This window comes from Stenella coeruleoalba (genome assembly GCF_951394435.1).
Source record: "Stenella coeruleoalba genome assembly, chromosome: 12".
NCBI classification, from domain to species: Eukaryota; Metazoa; Chordata; class Mammalia; order Artiodactyla; family Delphinidae; genus Stenella; species Stenella coeruleoalba.
Genome location: NC_137158.1, coordinates 22,743,267 through 22,760,648, shown reverse-complemented (window position 1 = coordinate 22,760,648; position 17,382 = coordinate 22,743,267). Strand labels below are relative to the sequence as shown.

The following is a 17,382-nucleotide window of genomic DNA, read 5'->3' as shown; positions in this document are numbered from 1 at the left end:
CGCGCTGGGCCCACTGAACGCGCGTAGGCCTGACCACAGGGGTCCCAAGGGCCACTTCCGTCGGCGCTCGGGTACACCCCGCCCCTTCCGGCGTTCTAGGCCAACCCGGCACGCTGGGCGGGTCCATGCCTTCGCACTTCCTCATTAGGCGAGCTGCCAGCCAACTGCTGGGGGTGGCCGTTTTCCCTCACCCTGCTTTGTGCTAAAAGGTGCTCGTCCTTCCTGCATTTACGCCTCAACAAACCAGACTCCCTAGAGCCCAAGCACTCTCTATATGACTTGGCTTCAAATTACTTATGCACAATAGCCAACTCGGCATGTATCAAGAATGATTCACCATGGCCTTGTTAAGTAGGTTGCCCCAAACTTGATCCGTATCTGCAGGTGAGGCTTGATTTGTAGAGGATATAGGGGTGCACTTTCTCTCTTTGATCTGAACACTATTGCTGTTGCAGCTCAGGCATGTACTCACGTTTTAAGAATTTGTGCAGTGCCATCAGCTCCGCGTGGGGCTTCGTTGCAAGGTGGGGGTAAAGGAAAGGAGAGGGGAAGATGCAACTACTGTCAAACTAGTTCTTCTCCTTTCTCTACTTGGATAGCTGATGTTTTGGGAACCAAATGTCGGACTTAACCTTTGTCTCTTGTGAATGTCTGTCTTCGTGCTTTTGGCCTACTTTTTAAGGTCTCATTGAGATTCTTCTGAAATCTGATTCTGTTGCCTTAATATATTAAATATTTCTCCCAAGTTTGATTTGGAAAAAGTTTCCTTCAGATCACTAACAAAATGTTTAAAAGGGCAACAGGCCAAGAATAGAGCACTAAGAAGTCAGTCTCTGACAATGATCCACTAATCCACACGTTGATTTAACCCAAGAATCAATTCTTTTACTAAAAAAGAGTTCTGTCTTTTACTAAGGTTGAATCAGACTGGAAGCTAGAATACCTTGGCATTCCCACTTGAATCAGTAGAAAATATTAGAGGTAAGTGTAACTCCCCACTGTCCTCTTGATGGTACTTAGTAGTATCACTGTGTCCAATTTTGTCATAGAAAGAAATGAAATTCAGTCAGGTTCCTTCAGTTAATGGTGTTAATTTCAAGAGGTCAGCTCTAATTAATTAAAATTTCCTGAAGAATAGACTCATAGGCTTTTTGAGTCAAAGAAAGCTTAGAAATAATCTAACACTCCAAGTTCCTTATTTTTAGGTGAAGAGATTAAGAACTGGAGAGACGGGGGTGGGGGGGGTGATGAATTGTGCGATTGGGATTGACATGTATACACTGATGTGTATAAAATTGATGAATAAGAACCTGCTGTATAAAAGAATAAAATAAAAAGAACTGGAGAGATTAAATGACTCACCCAAGATCATCCAGAAAATTATCTGTAGTGCAGGGCCTCACAACCACATTTCCTGAATGCTCATTCAATGCTTAGTGTTTCATATGATTTAAAATTAACAATGAAGAAGCAGTCAGTGGGTAGTCAAGAGTTCAAGGACTGAAAACAAATTAGGGTTAAAGTTTTTTTATCTTGTTATTCCACATTTGACTTGATCTAATAGCTATAATGTGGTATTAAGAAAATATTGATGAATAGATGGTTTGATGGATTTCTGTTTCGGGTTTGAAACAAAGCTCATTTGGCTATGTTTCTATATAATATTATCCCCTACCTTGAGGTTTAATGTCTAAATTCATATGACACATGGGCTGAAGAGTAATCTACTACAGAGTGAACTTCAGGCATAAACTGGCTTTTTTTTTTTTTTTTTACATCTTTATTGGAGTATAATTGCTTTACAATGGTGTGTTAGTTTCTGCTTTATAACAAAGTGAATCAGTTATACATATACGTATGTTCCCATATCTCTTCCCTCTTGCATCTCCCTCCCTCCCACCCTCCCTATCCCACCCCTCCAGGCGGTCACAAAGCACCGAGCTGATATCCCTGTGCTATGCGGCTGCTTCCTACTAGCTATCTACCTTACGATAAACTGGCTTTTGGAACATATGTACAACCAGCCTCAGCAGACTAACAGCAAAGCAAGTAACTGAGAAACCTATTAGGAGGGTCTTCAGAGCCACTTATTTGTAGCAAAAGTAGATTACTTGAAACAAAAATGAAATTTTTATTTGAATTTTTCTTTCAAAAATGCTTTTAGTTTTGAAAATAGTGAGACAAGAACTGCTAAGAATGATCAGTATTAAAGTTCAAATTGGTATTGGTAAGGAGGCCATAATAATATATCAACTAAAATACCATAAAATATTAGAGCAACTCAAAAGATTGTGAGGGATATTAAAATGAGAAATTAAGAGATGATCTTGAGGCACAAAGATGTTTGTTTCATGGCCAAATGAGTCCAAATTTTTTCTTTTTTAAATGCTAAGAAAAATAAGTCACCCATTATGCTTTCAAGCACAAACTTGAAAAAGAACATCTGTAGTATTTCATGGCAACATTGTTGAATTCTTCATATTTAGGACACATCTTTTTCCTGAAGATGGTATCTTTTGGTATCCTCTTTCCTGAAGAGGAAGTCCTGTGAACTCTAAGACATGTGATTTAATTCAAAGAACCATTAATGACTAAATAAACAGCTCCAAAGAGAATCCGGATGGAAATTAAGGGCCTCAAAGAGGAGCTGAAAGATTTTACTCTTAAATAAAGAATATTCAAATAATATCTGTAATAGCAGCAATACTAGTCCCTTATAAAATATTGTGTTCCTCACATAAGTTATAAGAAAAGTATCTGCACTCAACAAACTTACAGTACTTCTAGTTGAAGCATAAATAAGTGAAACAAACATTAAGGGCATAGTATCAAGAGAGGTTGACCCTACTCTGACCGTACAGGTACCAAGTACCAGGAATTACAACCTCAATCCCTGATTTGTACCTCTGACCTCCTTGCCTCAGTTCACTCAGCTCTCCTCACCCTGCCTGGCAGTAAGCATCTCCAACTCCAGCTCCGGTTTTATTCTTAGTTTCATTTTGTTTTGGTTTTTAATCAGGAATGGATGTTGGATTATTTCAGATGTTTTTTCTGTGTCTATTGAGATGTTTTTTTAGTTTATTAATATGATGAATTATATTGGTTGATTAATGTTACCCCAACCCTGCATTCCTGGGATGAAATCTACTTCGTCCTGATGATTTATTTTATCTTTTTTATATATTGTTGCATTCATTTGGCTTATATTTTGTTTATAATTTTTACATCTATATTCATGAAGGATATTAGTCTGTAGTTTTCTTGTAATGTCTTTGTCTTGTTTGGGTATCAGTGCAATGCTGGCCTCATAGTATGAGTTGGGGAATATTCTTTCCTCTTCAGTGTTCTGGAAAAGTTTGTTTAAATTGTCATTATTGCCTTTTTAATATTTGGTTCAATTCACCTGTAAATTATCATCCTGAATATTTCTTCATGGGAAGATTTTTAACTACAAATTCCATCTCTTTAATAGATACAGGTTTGTTCAGGTTATCTGTTTCTTTCGGAGTGAGCTTTAGTAGTTTGTGTCTTCTAAGGAATTTCACCTTAGTTGTCAAATTCAGAGGGATAACAACAGTGTTTATAATAACAGTGTTTATAAAATTTCCTTATTATCCATTTATTATCTGTGGAATCCACAGTGATGTTACCTCTCTCATTTCTGATATTGATAATTTATATCTTCTCTCTCAGTCAGGCTAAAAGCTTATCAATTTTATTGATATACTCTCAAAGAACCAGCTTTTGATTCCAATGACTTTCTAAGTTGTTTTTATACTTTCTATTTCATTGATTTCTGCTTTGAACTTTATTTGCTTCTTGTGTCTAGTGGATTTAATTTGCTCTTCTTTTTCTAGTTCCTTAAGATGAAAGATGAGGTCATTGTTTCGAGACTTTTCTTACTTTTTAATATAGGCATTCAGTGCTATAAATTTCTTCCTAAGTACTGCTTTAGCATTAGCTCAGTTTCTAATTTGCTGTTGTTTCATTTTTATTCAATTAAAAATATATTCTAATTTTCATTTTGATTTCTTCTTTGACTCGTGGATTGTTTAGAAGTGTGACATTTAGTTTTCACATATTTGGGAACTTCCCAAATATTTTTCTATTGGTTTCTAGTTAGTTGATTACAGTTGGGGACATATTGATATTTTGTATTATGACTCCAAACCTTTTATTAAGATTAGTTTTATGGTCTAGAATATGATCTGTATTGGTAAATGTTTCATGTGCATGTGAAAAGAATATGTATTCTTCTCGTTTTTTTTTTATTTTTGGCTGCGTTGGGTCTTTGTTGCTGCACACGGGCTTTCTCTAGTTGTGGCGAGTGGGGGCTACTCTTCATTGTGGTGCGTGGGCTTCTCATTGCAGTGGCTTCTCTTGTTGCGGAGCACGTGCTCTAGGCACACAGGCTTCAGTAGTTGTGGCATGTGGGCTCCGTAGTTGTGGCTCACGGGCTCTGGAGCACAGGCTCAGTAGTTGTTGCACACGGGCTTAGTTGCTCAGCGGCATGTGGGATCTTCCCGGACCAGGGCTCAAACCCATGTCCCCTGCATTGGCAGGCAGATTCTTAACCACTGCACCACTAGGGAAGTCCCTTCTTCTCTTGTTTGGTGCTTGTTCTATAAATGTCAGTTAGGTCAAGTTGATTGATCATATATGTCAAGTCAGCTATATCCTTGCTAATTTTATGTATACTTACTCTATCAGTTATTAAAAGAGAGGTATTAAAATCTTTAACCATAATTGTGGATTTGTTTATTGTTCCTTGCAACTTTATCAAATTTTGCTTTGTGTATTTTGAAGTTCCATTATTATGGGCATACATATTTAAGATTTTTATGTCCTCATGATTAATGACCCATTTATCTTCTGAAATAACCATCTTTATCCCTGGTAATATCCTTTTCTCTGAAATCTACTTTTTCTTACAGTAAAATAGCTAATCCAAGATAGAGTGGAAAAAATAGCTATCTTTTGACTGATGTTAGAATGGTATATCTTTTTCTGTCCTTTCACTTTTAACCCAATTGTGGCTTTATATTTAAATTGTGGCTTTGGTAGGAAACATATAGTTGCTCTTTGTTAAATAAAACTTTATTTTGAGACAATTGTAGGTTCACATGCAGTTGTAAGAAGTAATGTAGAGAAGACCCATGTGCCCTTTACCCAGTTTTCCCCAATAGTTTGCAAAACTGTAGTAAAATATCAACCAGGATTTAACATTTACACAGTCAAGATACAGAACATTTGCTTCATCTCAAAGACTCCTCATGTTGCCCTTTTATTATAGCTACACCCACTCTCTGCTACTCAAATTCCTCCTTAACCCCTTGCAACCACTAATCTGTTGTCCATTTTTATGATTTTGTCAATTCAAGAATGCTGTATAAATGGAATCATTCAGTATGTAATCTCTTGGGATTACCGTTTTTTATTCAGTATGATGTGTATATCAAGAGTTTGCCCCTTTTTATGGTTTAGTATTCCATGGTATGAATGTAACACAGTTTGTTTAACCTCACCCATTGAAGGATACCTGGGTTGTTTCTAGTTTTTGGCTATTACAAATGAAGTTGATACAAACACCTGTATGTAGATATTTGTGTTAACATAAATTTTACTTCTCTGGAATAAATGCCAAGAGTACAGTTGCTGGGCTGTATGCTAAGTGCACATTTAGTTTTTAAAGAAACTGCCAAACTGTTTTCCAGAGTAACTGTACCATTTTATGTTCCTGCCAGCAACGTATGAGTGATCCAGTTTCTTCGCATCCTCACCAACATTAGGTATTGTCACTTAAAAAAATTTTTTTAGCCATTTTGATGGTGTATTCTATGTTCTAACTACTAGTTCTCTGTCAGATATGTGGTTTGAAAATATTTTCTCCCAGTGCGTAGCTTGTCTTTTCAGCCTCTTAACAAAGTCTTACATGGGGCAAAACTTTTAATTTTAAGGAAGTCCAATTTAACAGTTTTCATTTGATTGATCAGGTTGTTGATGTCAAGTCTAAGAACTCTTTGCCTGGCCCTATCCTGAAGATTTTGTCCTATGCTTTTTTCTGAAAGTTTTACAGTTTTATATTTTATACTTAAGTTTATGATCTATTTTGAGTTAATTTTTGTGTGAGGTGTGAGACTTAGAGTTTTGGTTTTGTTTTGGTTTTGGAGGGGGCAGGGTTTGCCTATGGATATCTAGTTATTCCAGCATAGTGTGTTGAAAAGGCTGTTCTTCCTCCTTTGAATGGCATTGGCACCCTTGTCAAAGATTAGTTGGTCGTATTTGTGTAGGTCTATTTCTGGGTTCCCTGTTCTGTTCCACTGATCTATGTGTCTATCCCTTTGCCAACACTACAGAGTCTTGATACTGTAGCCACATAATCTTGAAATGGGGTAGATTGTTTTCTTCCACTCCTTTTCTTATTCAAAAAAATTGATAACTATTCTAGTTCCTTTACCTTTTCATATAAATTCTAGAATAATCTGCCTGTATCTACAAGAAATTTTGATAGGAATTATGTTAAACTTGTATATCAACTTGAGGAGAATTGACGATTTTACTCTGTGAATCTTCCAATCATGAACATGGTATTCTTTCCAATTATTATTTATATATTTGGTAGCTTTTACCGTATGTGTTGTACACATTTCATTAGATTTATTCCTTAGTATTTTTCTCTTTTTTTGGTGATTTTAAATGGTGTTGTATTTTAAATTGTTTCTGTGTGTTCATTGAAATATAATTGATTTTTGTATGTTTATCTTGTATCCTATGAACTTGCTAAACTCACTTATTAGTTCTAGACTTTGTGCAGCTTTCTTGGAATTTTCCACACAGACAGTCATGTCATATGTAAATAAGGACAGTTTTATTTCTTCCTTTCCAATCTGAATGCCTTTTATTGCCTTTTCTTGCCTTCCTGCACTGGCCAGAACTTCCAGTACTAGGTTGAATACAAGTGATGAGAGCAGACATATTTGCCTTTTTCCCAACTTCAGGAGGAAAGCGTGGAGTCTTTCACTGTTAAGTATAATGTTAGCTATTGGTTTTTGCAGATGTTCTTTAAACAAGTTGAGGAAGTCCTCCTTATTGCTATTTTTCTGGTAGTTTTGTCATGAATGGATGTTTAATTTTGTCAAGTGCTTTTTCTGCATCAGTTGATATGATCATGTGTGATTTTTCTTCTTGATAGCCTGTTTGTGTGATGGATTACGTTGATTGATTTTTGAATATCGAACCAGCTTTGCATCCCTGGAATAAACCCACTTGATCACAGTGTGTAATTCTTTTTTATATGCTGCTAAATCTTATTTGCTAGTATTTTGTTAAGGATTTAAAAATCTAAATTCTTGAGGGATATTGGTCTGTAGTTTTCTTTTTCTGTACTGTTTCTTTTTTGGGGGGCGGGTATCAGGGTAAAGCTGGCCTCACTGAATGAATTGCGAAGTGTTACCCTTCTATTTTCTGGAAGAGATTGTATAGAATTGGTGTTAATTCTTTAAACACTTGGTAGAATTCTCTAGTGAAACCATTTGGGCCTCAATATTTCTTTTGAGGGAATTTTTAAATTACAAATCAATTTTCTTTATAGTTGTAGGGCTATGCAAATGATCTGTTCCATGTTGGGTGAGTTTTAGTAGTTTGTGCTTTTTGAGGAATTGGTCCATATTGTCTACGTTGTCAGATTTATGGGTGTGGAGTTCTTTGTAGTATCCCCTTATCTTTCTGCTGTCTGAAGTGTCTGTAATGACATCCCTTGTTTTATTCTTAATATTGATAATTTGTGTCTTCTCTTTTTTTTTTCTTCGTCAGCCTTGCTAGAGGTTTATCAATTTTATTGATCTTTTCAAAGAGTGAGCTTTTTGTTTCATTTATTTCTCTATATTCTGTCTTTAATTTCATTGAGTTTTATTCATATGTTATTTCTTTTCTTCTGCTTGCTTTGGGTTTATTTTCCATTTCTTTTTCTAGGTTCTTGAGGTGCAAGCTTGAATTATTGATTTGAGACTTTTTCTCTTTTCTACTGTAAGCATTTAGTGCTATAAATATTCATCTTAGCTGTAGGTGTGCCCCAGAAATTTTGGTATATTGTATTTTTATTTAGTTTAAATTATTTTTTATTTCCTTTGAGGTTTTCTCTTTGACCCATGGATTATTTAATAGCATATTGTTTAGTTTCCACATGTTTGGAGATTTTCCTGTTATCTCCCTGTTATTGAGTCCTAATTTAAGTCCATTGTGGTCAGAGAACATAGTGTATGATTTCAGTTCTTTTAAATTTGTTGAGATTTGTTCTGTGGCCCAGGATATGGTTTCTTTTGGTATGTTCCACTGGCACTTGGTAATAATCTATATTCAGCTGTTGTTGAGTGGAACATTCTATAAATGTCAATTGTTTCCTGTTGGTTGATGGTGCTGTTGAGTTCTTCTATATGCTTGCTGATTTTTCTACCTAGTTGTTATATCTGTTGCTAAAAGAGTGTTGTGGGAGTCTCCAGCTATAATTTTGGATCATCTGTTTCTCCTTTCAGTCCTATCAGTTTTTGCTTCACACATTTTGTAAATCTTGTTTGCTGCCTACCCATTTAGAATTGTAGTGTCTTCTTGGTGGATTGACCTGTTTATCATTATGTAATGTCAGCTCCATCTCCTCAACTCAGAGAGTCCATCAGGCTCTGCCTGGCTTTACCTTCCCTGTGCCACAGACTGGAAACTCTCTCAAGGCAATATACTGGGGCTACTGTAGGTTCACTTCATTTGTTTTTCATCATTCAGGAATGACTGCACTTCATTGCCTGATTGTCCGTGTCTTGAAAACTGTTGTTTCATATATTTGTTTCTTTTTTTTTGCGGGGGCTGGGGGGAAGAATTGCTAGAGATGGCAGGGTAAAACTGGCCCCTCTTATTCTATCTTTGGTGTAAGCCAAAGTCTCAATATGAGTTTTATTAGTATTGGATGTAGTGACTCATTCTCTGTGCTTCTGTTCTCTAAATGACTATCTAGGAAATTCAGACCTTCAGAAAGCTCCAATTAATTATGAATAAGGTGTTGTCTAACTTTACATTACAGTGCAATGATAAGGTTAGATCTCTGGGACTTTCTCTTGAGAGCCAAGTTTTGTAGCTCCTCTGAGTCCACATTTTCTACACCTCAGACAACTCTTCTAGAGCTTCTTCTGTGAATGTTTATCATTAATTGACTAGTAGGTAGCATAATTTCCTTATAAGAGCCAAGTATTTAGGGGGAAGTATCCAATAGACATCACTATTAGTCATCATTTCTAGACATTAGATAGCTTTCCAAGTTTAAGATGGCTTTTCCCCCAGTATATCTGGGTTGTACAGGCTTTCATGCAATTACTGTGTGATAACTAATTCTAAGTACCTTTAAAATAAATGAATCATTTACACTTACAACCTGAGTTTTAAATTAATAGTTGATTTAATAAAAATGCTTTTATTTGTAAATAGCACCAGCTGCTACCCTATCAGTGCAACCTGTCAGAGCATTGTGTATCATGATAGAATCATTATCCCTTCTTTCCAAGTGTTTCATAAGAAAGTCTTCACTCCAAATTTAGGACCAGTTGATTCAAATAGTGGCACATCTCCTGTTTTACTATCCATAGTATACAGTCGATGGAATTGTGAATATTATTTTGAGGTTATAGATGAAAGGTCATCTTATATTTGATTTGTTAAATCTTGAATCAGTCTTACACAGTTACTCTTGACTTACTAATTAGAATATATTTGTATCCAAGAAGTCATAACCATCCAAAACCTGTATGCACCTAACAACTTGGTGTCAAAATATAAAAGGAAAAAATTTTTGGAAATGAAAGGATAAATAGACAAATCCACTGTTATAGTGGGAGACTTCAATACCCTTCTTTGAAGTAACTGAGAGTTCAAGTAAGCAGAATTTAAAATTTAAAGATACAGTTGACCTGAGTAGCACTATCAATCAATGGGATCTAACTGACATTTATAAAATGTTCCATCAGACAGCAACAGAATACACATTCTTCTCAAGCTAACCTGGAACATTCATCAAGACATCATATAATGAGCCATAAGCCACACATTAAGAGATATTTAAAAACAGAATTCATACAAAGTATGTTCTCAGACCACAATCAAATTAAACTAGAAATCAGTAAAATATTGTTGGAAAATCACTCAGATATTTGGACATTGACCAACACACTTCCAAATAACACATGAATCAAGCAATAAATCTCAAGGGAAACTTAGAAATATTTTGAACTAAGTGAAGATTAAAACACTACTTATCAAGATTTTGTGAAATATAACAAAAGCAGTGCTTAGAGGGAATTTTACAGTATTGAATGTATGTATTAGAAGATAAAATAGATCTAAAAAGTCAGTAATCTAGGCATCCACCTTAGGGAACTAGAAAAAGAAAACAATTAAACCCAAAGAAAGCAGAAGAAATAAATAATAAAAACGAGAACAGAAATCAATGAAATTGAAAACAGGACATCAGTGGAGAAGATCAACAAAACCAAAAGCTTTGAAAAGATCGATAAAATCCATACCTTTAGCTAGGCTAATTAAGAAAAAAGGAGAGAAGATACAACTAATATCAGAAAGGAAAGAGGGGGCATCACTACTGATCCCATGGGCATTAGAAGGATAGTAAAGGAATATTATGAACAACTCTATGCCTGCAAATTTGACAACCTAGATGAAATGGACCAACTCCTAGAAAGACACAATCTGCCAAAATTTACACAAGGAGAAACAGACAATCTGAACAGGCCTATATCTATTAAGAAAATTAATAATAATTAATAAGCTGCCAAACCCAAAAGTACCAGGCCTAGGTGAGTTCATTGGTGAATTCTACCAAACATTTAAGGAATAAATTATACCAATTCTCTACAATCTCTTCCAGAAAATAGAAGCAGAGACAATACTTCCTAACTCATTCTGTGAGACCACAATTGCTCTAATACTAAAATTAGACAAAGACATTACAAGAAAGGAAAACCTATAGACCAATAGCTCTCATAAAGATAGATGTAAAAATTTTCAACAAAGTATTAGTAAATCAGATCTAATAAAGTATGAAAAGAATTATACACTGTGACCAAGTGGGATTTATTCCAGGTATGCAAGCCTACTTCAGCTTTCAAAAATCAATCAGTATAATCCATTTTATCAACAGGCTAAAAAAAAAAATCACATGATCACATCAATAGATGCAGAAAAATCATTTGACAAAATCTAACACCCATTTGTGATTAAAAAAAGAAAAACAAAACTCTGAGAAAACTTAGGAATAGAGAACTTTCTCAACTTGATATAGAACATCTACAAAAACTCTACAGCTAACACATTACTTAATGGTGAAAAACTAGATGCTTTCTCCCTAAGATCAAGAAGAAGGCAAGAATGTCTGCTCTCACCACTCCTAGTCAACATTGTATTGGAAATCCTAGCTAATGCAATAAAACAAGAAAAGCAAATAAAAAGTATATAGATTGGAAAAGAAGAAATAAAACTATCTTTGTTTGCAGATGACATGATTGCCTATATAAAAAATGTGAAAGACTAAACAACAAAAAATCTTTTGGAACTAATAAGCAATTATAACAAGGTTGCAAGAGACAAGTTAATATATAGAAGTCAATTGCTTTCTTACATACTAGCTATGAAACATTGAAATTTGAAATAAAAACACAATATCATATACATTAGCACCAAAAAACCCGCTTAAGTATAAATCTAACAAAATATGTGATAAATTGCAAAACTCTGATGAAAGAAATCAAGGAATATCTAAATATATGGAGAGATATCCCATGTACATGAATAGGAAGACTCAATATTTTCAATTTGTCAGTTCTTTCCAACTTGATTGTAAATTTAACACAGTCCCAATAAAAATCCTAGTTTGTGGATATTAACGACCTGAGTCTAATGTTTACATGGAAAGATAAAAGAATCAGAGTAGCCAACACAATATTTAAAGGAGAAGAACAAGTCAGAGGACACTACCTGACTTTGAGATTTAATATAAAGCTACATAATCAAGACAATGTGATATTGCCCCTCCTCCTGCCAAGAAAAATGATAAGTAGTTCAGTGGAACAGCAGAGAGCCCAGAAATAGACCCAAACAAATACAGTCGACAGAGCTTTGACAGAGGAGCATAATCAATGCAGTGGAGAAAGGATAATGTTTTCAACAAATGGTGCTGTAATAACAGGTCATCATATGCAAAAATAAAAACAACAAAAATAACAACTTAATTCCATATTTAAATGTAAAATACAAACTATAAAACTAATAGAAGATAACATAGGAGAAAATCTAGGGGACCTTGGGATTGGCAATAAGTTCTTAGATACAACACCAAAAGCCTGATCCACAAAAGAAAAAATAGATAAGTTGGACTTCATTAAAATAAAAAACTTCTGCTGTCAAAGACATGTTAAGAGAATGAAAAGACAAGCCACAAGCTGGGAGAAGATACTTGCAAAACACATATATGATAAAGGACTGGTATCCAAAATATACAAAGAACTCTTAAAACTCAGTAATAAGACAAGCTGTTTTAAAATGGGCCAAAGATTTGACTAGATACCTCATCAAAGAAGATATACAGGTGGCAAATAAGCATACAAAAACCTGTTCAGGGCTTCCCTGGTGGCGCAGTGGTTGAGAGTCCGCCTGCCAATGCAGGGGACACGGGTTCGTGCCCCGGTCCAGGAAGATCCCACATACCCAGAGCGGCTGGGCCCGTGAGCCGTGGCCGCTGAGCCTGCGCATCCAGAGCCTGTGCTCCGCAACAGGAGAGGCCACAACAGTGAGAGGCCCACGTACCGCAAAAAAAAAAAAAAACCTGTTCAACAGTAAATATCATTAGAGAACTGTGAATTAAACAACGATATATCACTACATACCTAAAATTCATTCATTGCTGGTAGAAATGCAAAGAAGACCATTTGGCAGTATTTCTAAAACTAAACATATTATCATACAGTATCTTACCATATTGTCAAACAAGGAGCAGTTGAGCTCCTTGATATTTACTCAAAATGAGTTGAAAACCTAAGACCACACAAAAACGTGCACACATATATTTACAGCAGCATTATTCATGATTGCTAATACTTGAAAGCAACAAAGAGGTGAATGGATAAGCAAATTGTGGTACATCCATACAACAGAGTATTATTCAGCAGTTTTAGAGAAATGAGATATCAAGGCATGAAAAGACATTGAGGATCCTTAAATGTATATGGCTTTGTGAAAGAAGCCAATCTGAAAAGTCTACATACTGTATGATTCCAACTATATAACATTCTGGAAAAGGCAAAACTATGTATACAATAAAAAGATTAATGGTGATAGAAGTCTGGGGAAGGGAGAGATGAATAGGCGGAGCACAGGTGATTTTTAGGGAGGGAAACTGTTCTGTATGTTGTTGTAATAGTAGATTTTGTCATAGTTTGTCAAAACCCACAGAATGTACAACACAAAGAGTGAATTCTAATGTTAACTATGGACTTTGGTTCATAATAATGTATCAATATTGGGTCATCAATTGTTTTAACAAATGTACTACACTAATGCAAGATGTTAATAATAGGGTAAACTGGGGAAGGGAGGCAGGGGAAAGAGTGGAGGTGTCCATTTACCGTACAGGAAATCTCTCCTTTCTGCTTAGTTTTTCTGTAAACCTAAAACTGCTCAAAAAATAAAGTATATTAATTTTTTTAATTAAAAGAAAAAAAAAGAGCAAGAAAGAGAGCTGAAGCAGGGAAAACAGTGAGCAGAAGGGTACACTTCCCAAACTTTTTTCAACCTATTTCGTGGTGGGAAGTGACCATCCAGGCTTTAGCTACCTCCAGACTTACTCGGAAGATTACAGAGCACAATATAGCAACATATCTGCAGCCCATTTACAGGTTAGGCTACAGAACACCTGTTGGGAGATTTTGCTCTAAGAAAACAAGAGAGAAAAAGTGAATTTTAATGGTAGTTTTAATTATTGTCATTGTGAAAAATCATGAGCTGTATACCGACTAATTAGCAAGTTGGAAATAGTTATTTCTATTGCTGGCCTGATGTGGTGAAATTGGAATGCTCTAACAATGTGGGTTTCAAAATAAATTGTTACAGAGTTTTTCTAAAACAACATAGCCATAAGTTTTCAAAACCCTATAGTATTACATATACTTGAATACAATAATTTATTATTGGTAATTTACACTATGGAAATGAACTTAATGAATTAAATTATTGTACAAAGATGTTTATTACTACATTATTTATAATAACAAAACATGAAAACTCTGAATATCCATATAATAGGAGAATGATTGAATAATCTTTGTTCATCAACTCAATGGGATGTGATGCAGCCATTACAAATCATGATTAGGAAGTTTTGTTATAGTTTGAATTGCTGTTAATAATCGTGATTACAATTAGCTCAACATAGCACTCTGTGAAAACGATGGAATACAAAAGCTTCAAACATTACATTCTTTCCTTTTGACCTCCACAGTTTTGTCCATGCTCGCTCCTTAACTTGGAATAAATGGATCAGTGTACAGATACACCTACGTAAACATCATATGCGAATACAGAGATTCTGGCAAGGCACTGAAATGTAAAAGCCACATGGTGAGATTTAGGATTTCCTTTTTTTAAATTTTAAATTCCTACCATTGTTTGTATAATAAATAATTGATCTTTTAATGACTAGCAGTGCTACGCTTCTTTTAATTCAGTAGGGATTTAAGAATGATCACCCTTGAACAGTCATCATGGCAGTACCTACACTGGCAGAAAAATTTGAGAATTTAGGTACTTATCCACCTAATTCAACATCCTGACCGACCCCCTTCTCTACACCCCACCCCCAAAATTATCACTTTTTAAAAATCATACAGAAAATTAAAACAGGTTTTTTTTCCTTTAGATAAAACTGTCTCAACTCTCAACTCACTTTGCTGCTGGTTACAATCTGTTACAGCAATGCTTCTCAAAGTTTAATTGCATAGGAATCGCCTGGGGATGTTAGTAAAAGGCAGGCTTTGATTTGGTAGGCTTAGGGTGGGTGGGGCCTGAGCTTCTTCATTTCTAACAAGCTCCCAGGTGATGCCTACGCTGCTGGTCCAACAACCATACTTGAGTAAACAATCATATAGCATTTGAGTAATCTATTTATCTAGTGAATCCCGATAATTCATGTACTTATATATGTGCACACATAGGCACACACACAGACACATATTCAAAGCGTTCTGTCAGGTTTGGCCATCAACATCAAGCAAATTTTGGAAACTGCCCAATTTACACTGTAATGTATGCTATATAGACAGCCTAGTATCCTTAGTTTTGTCATTTTTGAAACAAAAATAATAAAAAGTGGGTTACCTACCATTCCTGAATTCTGTGGAAGAAAGAAAGGAGTGTTGTGGAGTTAGATCATTGTTGGCAGAGGCTTGACTCGTTCAGTGATAAAAGCAAAATCTGGTTGTAAATGTTCAAAAAGCATCAGTAGACTTGTAACGCTTGCTGATGAAATTGACATTTAGCGCTTTTCTTTCTCATAGACTATGCCCAATAAATATTTGTTCAGTGAATGCCACATGAACAAATGCATGAACACCTACAGCTATGTCTTTGTAATGTATCCCATGCAGTAATTTTCAGCTACTGGCTGAAAACATTATCTTCTTTTTTCTTCACGGTGTTCTCACATGATAACCTGATCGACATCAACTCTGATGAAAGTATTCATTTTGTAGAAAATCTTAAATCAGTGAAATTCTGTTTTCTATGACATAGTGCTTGAATTGATAATATCTTCCAGAGTCAGTGAGTTACTATCAACAAATTTTATTTTCCAGACACTGTCCTCAGCAAATATAATGCTGAGAGGTCAGGGCCCATCTGCAGGGTGTAAAGAGGCAGCGTCTGAAATACTCTTCTCGCTTCTTCCTTTGCATAGATAATGAATTGCTTTCCCCTACTGAATGGGAATTGTTGCCATAGTAATGCTTTAAAAACACTCCTAGGTCAATATCAGAACAGCAGAAAGTATCTTAAATATGCTATGCAATTTGAGTCTAAAGCTATACCCTCACTCTTGTTTATTTGCTCAACTGTGGAATAAAGATTTGAGCCACTGGGCTTCTCTGGTGGCGCAGTGGTTGAGAGTCCGCCTGCCGATGCAGGGGACACGGGTTCGTACCCCGGTCCAGGAGGATCCCACATGCTGTGGAGCCGCTGGGCCCATGAGCCATGGCCGCTGAGCCTGCGCGTCCGGAGCCTGTGCCCCGCAACGGGAGAGGCCACAACAGTGAGAGGCCCGCGTGCCACAAAAAAAAAAAAAAAAAAGGATTTGAGCCACTCCTCACTACTGGCCAGTTCTGTGATGTGAAGAATGAGTCAGTCAACCAACAAGTGTCCTGTGAATGCTTCCCAAGCAGAGGACTGACTGTGCAAGGCACTAAAATACAACATGTCAAATGCAGAGCCTTTGGCTCTGCCAATCTAGAAAAATGCAGTGCCGACTGTACCAGGAGCCCGGATCCCTGCTGTCCCTTAAATGCACACTCTGATATGTGCCATATTATGGTGGTTAGTTCACATAGGGAAAATAAATATCTTTCTTTTTTCGTTGTCCTATTCATCTTTAGCTTCCCATCACAATTGCCAACCTGTCCACGTAAATACCACATAAGTACCACATGCCCCCTGCACAAAGTATGAGAAATGAGTTGCAATTCCTTATATTACAGAATGTTTAGAAACATTCAGATAGTTCAGAATCAAGAGCTAGAAGAAAAAAACATACCAATTATGTGTCTGCTTCCTTTTGTAACAAAGCTGCACATACATGGGCAGTGCTTATTATGTCAAGATGTAGATACTTATTCCAGAAGAGCCCATCATCTTCAAGTGCTGTTGCACAGAGCTCCTCACATTAACCCAGTAGTGAATGTGCTTCTGAGGAGCTGGGGAACAAGAGGCCTGGGTTCCAGCTGTAGCCCTGCTTCCAGCCGTGTGACCCTGAGCAAGTCATTTCACCTTTCCTGAGCCGGGCTTCCCATGTGTGAAAAAGATGAAGCTGCGTTTCACGATCTCTGAGTTCCCATCTGACTATAAAACTCTATGGCTCGGGCTTCCCTGGTGGTGCAGTGGTTAAGAATCCACCTGCCAATGCAGGGGACATGGGTTCAAGCCCTGGTCCGAGAACATCCCACATGCCGTGAAGCAACTAAGCCCGTGCACCACAACTACTGAGCCTGCGCTCTAGAGCCTGAGAGCCACAACTACTGAAGCCCGCGCACCTACAGCCCGTGCTCCACCGCAACGAGGAGCCTTGCAACA

The 17,382-nt window shown here is 36.4% G+C and overlaps 1 long non-coding RNA gene across 1 annotated transcript; it reads left to right on the top strand.

The window, feature by feature from the left end:
* The first annotated feature begins 260 nt into the window (after positions 1-260).
* Positions 261-5,787, top strand: LOC307195008. The gene is made up of 3 exons (XR_013830696.1): positions 261-384; positions 917-981; positions 5,715-5,787. It is a non-coding gene; the product is annotated as an uncharacterized lncRNA (long non-coding RNA).
* The last annotated feature ends 11,595 nt before the right edge of the window (positions 5,788-17,382 follow it).